Source organism: Schistocerca americana, chromosome 8 (assembly GCF_021461395.2).
Source record: "Schistocerca americana isolate TAMUIC-IGC-003095 chromosome 8, iqSchAmer2.1, whole genome shotgun sequence".
NCBI lineage: Eukaryota > Metazoa > Arthropoda > Insecta > Orthoptera > Acrididae > Schistocerca > Schistocerca americana.
In genome coordinates, this window is record NC_060126.1 from 156,410,677 (window position 1) to 156,419,235 (window position 8,559).

Below are 8,559 nucleotides of genomic sequence, written 5' to 3' on the forward strand. Positions count from 1 at the left end.
TACTCAGGTGTTTCACGGCCGTACGGCGGGAATTAACAGGCTTTGAAGGGGTATTGCCAGTTGGAGCTATAGACATAGGACATTCGATTTTGTAAATCGTTAATGAATTCAATATTCCGACGTCGACAATGTCAAGAGTGTGCCTAGACCACCAAATCTGAGGCATTACCTCACTACGACCGACGGCCTTCACTTAACGACCGAGAGCAGCGGCTTTTGCGTTGAGTAGTCAGTGCTAACAGACAAGAAACATTGCGTGAAATAACCGCTGAAATTTATGTGGGATGTGCCACACTAGATTTTGCTAAATTTGGCGTTGATGGGCTGTGGCAGCAGACGACAGACGCGAGTGCTTTTGCTAACAGCACGAAATCGCCTACGGCGCCTCTCATGAGCTCGTGACCACATCGGTTGGACCGTAGACTACTAGAAAACCGTGGCCGGTCGGGTGAGTATCGATTTCAGCTGCTAAGAGCTGATGGTAGCGTTCGAGTGAGTCGCAGGCAGACCCCACGAAACAATAGGTAAAAATTGTTAACAAGGCACTGTGCAAGCTGGTGATGGCTCCATAGTGGCGTGGGCTGTGTTTACATGGAATTAATGGGGTCCTCTGGTTTAACGGAACCAATCATTGGCTGGAAATGGTTATGTTCGACTACTTAGGGACCATTTGCAGCCATTCTTGGACTTCATGTTTCCAAAAGCCGATGGAGTTTTCATGGATGACAATGCTCCATGTCGCTAGGCCACAGTTGTTCGCGATTGGTTTGTAGATAGTTCTAGACAATTTGAGCGACTCATACGAATCCCATCGAACATTTATGGGACATAATCGAGAGATCCATTCGTACAAAAAATCCTGTACCTGCAACACTTTCACAATTATGGACGGCTCATTATTTTTGCAGGGGATTTCCAACGACTTGTTGAGTTCATGCCATCTCGAGCTACTGCACTACGTCCGGCAAAAGCAGGTTCAGAAATAGCTCAAATGGCTCTGAGCACTATGGGACTTAACTTATGAGGTCATCAGTCCCCTAGACTTAGACCTACTTAAATCTAACTAACCTAAGGACATCACACACATCCATGCCGAAGGCAGGATTCGAACCTGCGACCGCAGCGGTCGCGCGGTTTCAGACTGTAGTGCCTAGAACCGCTCGGCCACTCCGGCCGGCGGCAAAAGGAGGTCCTACGCGATATTAGGAGGTATCCAATGATTTTTGTCACCTCAGTTTATTATGTCGCTTACGTGGTTAGTAATAAACTGAACCCATTTTGTGGCTTTATTCCTCGCTGCATGCAACTCTAATGGTGAGTAGTTGATGAGACTGCCCACTTCTGGGGATAAGCCGGTAAATTTCGATTCGGTGACTGTACAGATAATGTTCTGCGATCACAGTTTGTCACTAATGTGTAACGAATAACGTTAGAAGGAGCAGAAACCTATTTCTGTTTAACAAGTAAGGCAAAACACGATTAGAAACGCTCACAACAGCCAAAAGTAAACATTTTGCTCTGGGAAAGGGGTTGGGAAATTTTTCTAGCAGAAATTCAGATGTGTTATAGCCCATGACAGGTAGGTAGTAAGATATGTGAGAATAGGCATCAACAAAAACAAATGTAACGTCTTGTACACCGAAAGCTAGTAACTCATCCATCTACTGATGCAGTCCGCCACGAATTGATTTCTTGGGCCAATCTCTTCGTTTCAAAGCAGCATTTGCACCCGGAATTCTCAATTCTTTGTTGGATATATTCCAATCTCAATCTTCCCCTCTACAGCACACTCTATTACCATAGAAGTTACTCCCTCACGTTTTAAAAAATGTTCTACCATCTTGTACCTTCTTCGTGTCAGCGTTTCAGTCTTAGCCAATTCTGCGGACGACCTCCTCATTCCTTATCTTATAAGTCTATCTACTTTTCATCATCCTTATAAGCACTACATCTCAAAGGCTTCGAATCTTTTCAGGTTTTATCATAGTTCACGATTCACTACCGTACAACGCTGTGTTCCAGATGCACATTTTCAAAAAAATCTTCTTCAGATTAAGGCCAATGTTTTGATACTAGCAGACGTCTGTTGGCCTGGAGGAATCTCTTTGCCTGAGCTAGTCTGCCTTTTATGTCCTCCTCGCTTCGTCCGTCATGTGTTATTTCGATTCCAAGGTAGCAGTGCTCCTCAATTTCGTCTGCTTTGTTGTCACCTATTAAATGTTAAGATTATCAACAGTCTCATTCCTACTATTTCTCATCACTTACGCCTTTCTTCGATTTTCTCCCAATCCATATTATGTGCTTATTGATTTGTCCATTCCATTCAACATGCCCTGTAATGCTTTAGTCTTTTCATGGAGCATAACAATGTCAGCGATTCTGATCATTTATATTTCTCGAACGGAATTTTAATCCCACTGTTTAAGCTTGATTTTAATTCCGTCATTGCTTATTCGACGTATAGATTGAACTTTGGGGGTGAAAGAACACTTCCTTGCCATACACCAATTTTACATCCTTTCTATTTAAGCTATCATCAATAATTTTACTGCCCAAATATCAAACCTCATCTACTACCTATAACGATTTATCTCGTTATGTAATTCCCTCAGGATCACCTGATTTTATTGACTACATTCCCTTACCCATGTTTTCCTTTAGTTGATATTCATCTTCTATCGTTCGGTATACACACTGTTTATTCCGTTCAACTGCTAAGCACTTTATTGTCTCTGACAGAATTACACCATCATCGGCAAACCTCGAAGCGTTTATTTCTTGTACCTGACCTTTAATTCCTTCTTCAAACTTTGCTTTGGATTCCTTAACTGTTTGTACAATCTACAACGTAATTATAAAATCTGGTCTCACCGTCGTGACTTCGGTTCATGCTACATATCTAAGTAATCCGATGCCAATGTTATGTCTCTCATTCTTATACAATATAATGTAGGCAGTGCAATACGATTTCGGAGTAGTGAAGTTGAAACATGCGTCACCTCATTCTATTTACGTTCTCCATAGTTTTTCTAAATTACATGAGGAGAAATCTGGAGCCGGCCAGTGTGGCCGAGCGGTTCTAGGCGCTTCAGTCTGGAACCGCGCGACCGCTATAGTCACAGATTCGAATCCTTTCTCGGGCATGGATGTGTGTGATGTCCTTAGGTTAGTTAGGTTTAAGTAGTTCTAAGTCTAGGGGATTTATGACCTCAGATGTTAAGTCCCATAGTGCTCAGAGCCATTTGAACCATTTGAGAAATCTGAACTGACCTCTTCGAAGAACTGATAAATATCTGAATACTTCGTCATTGACACAAAGGTAAACCTTAAACATCCTTCTGTCCTTGTTTCTAAATAGATGATAGCCGCAGTCAACATTCAGAACAATACGAGAACAGTGACTACCAGGGTGCCTTAGAAACATCTCGTGTGAAAATTTAAAGAAAAACGACATTCTGTGTTCAGCTGTAGTATATCAAAGCTTTTGTTGTTAAAATAAGCTCGCATATCGTTAAATCATGAGTATCTGTTGAATACATTACAGCTGTATCGAAACGCATCATAACAAAAAAGACCGCTACAGCTGCATGATAAATATTTATTAATGATTCAATTAGTTTCGCGGCGCTACAGCCACATCCTCAAGGATACAAACTTATTTCATAATTTAGTTCAACAATAAAAAAGTGCAGCCGTCAAGCGTTCAGTATTTCAATTTAAAATACGGCAGAATGCAGGGAATATCACCCCGATACAAAATATCAAAGGCGTAGTACCATCGTCTTGGTAACATGAGGCACACAATGGTCACCTAGACGAATGAATAGAACACAAAACTTGCTGCATTTTAAGAGCACAAAATAGCAAAAATAATTGTCTTTTACAAAATCAGATCTCCATCACTGAATTTCTATCCAGCGAACACGAACGTGACAAATATCTAGTTCTATCCATAATGAACCATAATTTTTAATATTCGACGCATAACAACTTTGCAATCGATCCAGAATTAAATTACAAAACAATAGTAAATTCTCCGTCCTGTAAAATAGCTGAATGTGCGCTACAAGTCAATAGCAGTAGTGGTAATTAAGGTGTGTGTTTGCTGTCTTGCAGACAGGTAGGTCTCGAATACGCGCGAAAATCTACTGTTAGACACTCGCGGAAACGACAGTGTAATTAAGAGTTAGACGCCGAAAGTTGGTCGTGACCAGATGTGGCATGTATATAAGGTGATTGTCCAGGCAGGAGGCTCATAGTCTCAAACAGCTCTCAGAAGACAGCAACACGTTTGGATCATGGCAGCCCGTGCAGTTATGGTAAGTTATAAAGTGAATTTTTTTAGAAAATTTTATTTGTTTCTGTTGTCATTTATCTGGCAAAAGTACATCGAAGAAGACATCACTGTTGTAAAACAAACAATGAAACATATAATTAGGTGGGATGAAAGTGTAACAGTAATATAACAATAATGACAACAGCAAGCGTAGCAGTCTGAAATATGTACTTCAGTACCAAAAAATACTAAACTGATATCAGGAGAGAAAGAAATACGTAAAACAATGTTCACTAAAAGAGACGGAAAAGATAGCAAACAGAATAGTAAATACAACAAACGGGAGGGAAAGATAGTCCACAAAGAGCATCAGAAAGAAGGGAAGTAGTGAGGAGAAAAGTTTATAGCGGAAGACACAATTCTATCTCCCGTTATACTTTATACCAGAACAATTAGTTATGAAAATAAAAATCTCATAAAAGGGAACATTTTTATTTTTGACAAGAAGGAACGTTGAACTCAGCTTCTCTGGTACGCTTCTCAACCTTGTTCATTATCATTTATTTCCTGGTTCAAAATTTTTAAAAAAATATGTATTAACCTCGCGTAGAAAGGAAACAGATTTTCATAGCTTCATCTCACGCAAAAGTAATAAAAATAATGTTAGGAGTATATTACACCTGATAATGGAGGAACCCACAGGGACCGATAGCATAGTGTATCACAATTAAGTACGAATATTTGTTATTGAAGGCGTTGCTTGACGTCTCTTTGCAGTTCGCGTTTTCAGTCGTAAGTAAACGTCATGTAAAGGGGCGAAACCCCTGTGGAGGCAGGCTAGGACCTCTCATTCATAGCCTTTTCTTCGGAAATTTGTATTGAATGAGTACATTGCCCCATTTAAAGAAAGGTATAATTGTTTCAAAATTTCGGTAGATACGACAGTTACGAGCATTAACCACACTCCATGCTACTTGTCCACTTGTGAATTGGACGTACTGAACAGTTTGTGAAAAAATTTAGATGTGCATGTGGAGTGAATTACTGTGCAGACCTATGGGAGTATAATAATTACGTTATAAATGTCACAGGAAAATGCAACAAATTCACCACAAAATACAAGCCTCTTTGCTGTTTAATATATTGCATTGCCGGCCGCTGTGACCGAGCGGTTCTAGGCGCTTCAGTCCAGAACCGCACTACTATTACGGTCGCAGGTACGTATCCTGCCTATGGCATCGATGTGTGTGATGTCCATAGGTCAGTTAGGTTTAAGTAGTTCTAAGTCTAGGGGACTGATGACCTCAGATTTTAAGTCCCATAGTGCTTAGAGCCATTTGAACCATTTGTACTGCATTGAAGAGGTAGCTCTCCAGCTTCCTTCACGATGTTGTTTTTTATGTCATATAGTAACGTTTTAGACCTTCAATATTAATAATAACTGTGTTTGGTGCGTGTGTGTGTGTGTGTGAAAGAGAGAGAGAGAGAGAGTTGTGTGTCACAGTAGCAGTAAAAAACAACAATATAAAATATAGTGTTCGTTGCATTTATATGATCAATGCCCTCTCGACAGATTGGATTTTCGCCTCACTATTGTTTTGACGGGAAGCAACCACGATATGAAATTTATGTAATGTCCTGCACATATTCGCACTCCATTCCGCGTAAGACACGAAACATTCGAGGCCCACGAAAATGTCATTAACAAACGGCCGGATTATCTCAGCTGCTTCATTAATTCAAATTATTCTAGAAAATAAGATTTTTATTCTGGAGCATGACCGTAACGGATGTTCCTTCCGCCAGAGAAAAACTTGTAGCCACTAAAAACAAACATATTGTCTTGCTACTGTGAAACAAACAACAAGCGGGTAAACTATGTTACGAAAAGCATACTGCTGTGTTACAAGTAAACCAAATAAAGTGATTTATATTCCGCAAAACACAAACTAATGAAGACCTACTTTTGTTGAAATAACTAGGGCTTTGACTGGTATCAACACGAGGCCAGTTTATTTCAGGTTATTTATATCGATGTGACTTTTGCCGAACTGCCGGTAACAAAGATTCGTTTTACATTTCGCAGCATGGCTTTCTTTGTTTTTTAAATAGACCGCAAGTTCTTTCATCGTGTCACAGCTCTATGAACTGGTTATTTTATAAAGATGTTGTAGTCATCTCGTAACACCGACATTCACAACATAGAAAACCATTGAAATAAACTAGCCTACTTCTCAGATATGAAATCGACAGACAGATGTAGAGTTACACCTTACTGTGTGACCTCATTTTGGTACTACTGGATGATTAACGCATCATTACGGTTGCATGCAGCGAAGAATAACAGCCACAACACGGGTCCAATTGTTTATTAATTACGTAAACGACAGTGTACGCTGAGGTGACAAAAGTCATGAGGTACCTCCTAACATCGTGTGGGAACAGCTTTCTCGTGGCTTAGTGCATCAACTCGACGGGGCAAGTCCCTTGTAGATGTATTGAGCCATGCTGCCTCTGTAGCCATCCACAATTGCGGAAGAGTAGCGGGTGCAGGATTTTGCGCACGAACTAACCTCTCGATTATGTCCCATAAATGTTCGATGGGCAATCTGGGTAGTCAAATAATTCGCTCAAATTGTCCGAAACGTTCTACAAACCAATCGCGATCAATTGTAGCCCGGGGACATGGTGCGTTGTCATCCACAAAAACTTCTTCGTTGTTTGAGAACATGAAGTCCATGAATGACAGCAAATGGACTCCATGCAGCCGAACATAACCATTTCCAGTCAATGCGCGGTTCAGCATGACCAGAGGACACAGTCCATTCCATGCAAACACAGCCCACACCATTATGGAGCTACCGCCCAGCTCGCACAGTGCTTTGTTTGGCAACTTGAGTCCATTGCTTCGTGGGGTCTGCGAAGCACTCGAATCCTACCATCAGCTCTTACCAGCTGAAATCGGGACACATCTGACCAGGTCATCGTTTTCCAGAGATCTAGGGTCTAACCGATACAGTCACGAACCCAGGAGAGGTTCAAAAATGGTTCAAATGGCTCTGAGCACTATAGGACTCAACTGCTGTGGTCATAAGTCCCCTAGAACTTAGAAGTACTTAAACCTAACTAACCTAAGGACATCACACACATCCATGCCCGAGGCAGGATTCGAACCTGCGACCGTAGAGGTCGTGCGGTTCCAGACTGTACCGCCTTTAACCGCTCGGCCACTCCGGCCGGCCCCAGGAGAGGCACTGCAGGCAATGTCGATGCTGCTATTAAAGGCACCCGAGTGCGTCGTTTGCTACTGTGGACCATTACCGCCAGATTTCGTCACACTGACATAACCGATACGTTCGTCCTACGTCCAACATCAATTTCTGAAGCTATTTTACGCAGTGTTGCTTGTCTGTTAGCACTGACAACTGTACGCAAACGCCGCTGCTCTTGGTCGTTAAGTGAAGGTCATCGGCCACTGCGTTGTCAGTGGTGAGAAATTTGATATTTTCGGCACACTCTTGACTCTATGGATCTCGCAATACTGAATTCCTTAACAATTTCCAAAATAGAATGTTCGAAGCGTCTACCTCCAACTACGATTCCGCGTTCGAAGTCTGTTAATTCCAGCAGGGCGACCATAATCACGTCGGAAACCTGTTCAGATGAATCACCTGAGTACAAATGACAGCTCCAACATTGCACTGCACTTTTATACCTTGTGGTTGTTGTTGGTTGTTGTTAGTGTTTAACGTCCCGTCGACAACGAGGTCAGTAGAGACGGAGCGCAAGCTCGAGTTAGGGAAGGATTGGGAAGGAAATCGGCCGTGCCCTTTCAAAGGAACCATCCCGACATTTGCCTGAAACGATTTAGGGAAATCACGGAAAACCTAAATCAGGATGGCTGGAGACGGGATTGAACCGTCGTCCTCCCGAATGCGAGTCCAGTGTGCTAACCACTGCGCCACCTCGCTCGGTTTTTATACCTTGTGTACGCGATATTTCCGTCATCTGTATACATACACATCGCTATCCCATGACATTTTGTCACCTCAGTGTAAGTATCAAACAGTAATTTAATGTGAGCAACTGCGTTCATAAACAAAGCGAATTCTTTTATTAGCTGTCGATGAATTAGTTACCACCATTTTACTACTTAGTACATCGTGGGGATAAAATCTCATTACCTGTAAAATAGCATTGTGTTATTTGCCGTATTGTGAATCGGTGGCTGTGTGGTTGTCACACTATGGTTTTGAAGGTCTCGGGTTCGATCACACGTCAGT

At 41.7% G+C, this 8,559-nt stretch overlaps 1 non-coding gene across 1 annotated transcript; it reads right to left on the reverse strand.

Moving 5' to 3' along the window:
- Positions 1 to 1,090: 1,090 nt before the first annotated feature.
- Positions 1,091 to 1,174, reverse strand: Trnaf-gaa. Its single transcript is given in 2 exon segments — positions 1,091 to 1,125; positions 1,135 to 1,174. It is a non-coding gene; the product is annotated as a tRNA-Phe (tRNA).
- Positions 1,175 to 8,559: the final 7,385 nt, after the last annotated feature.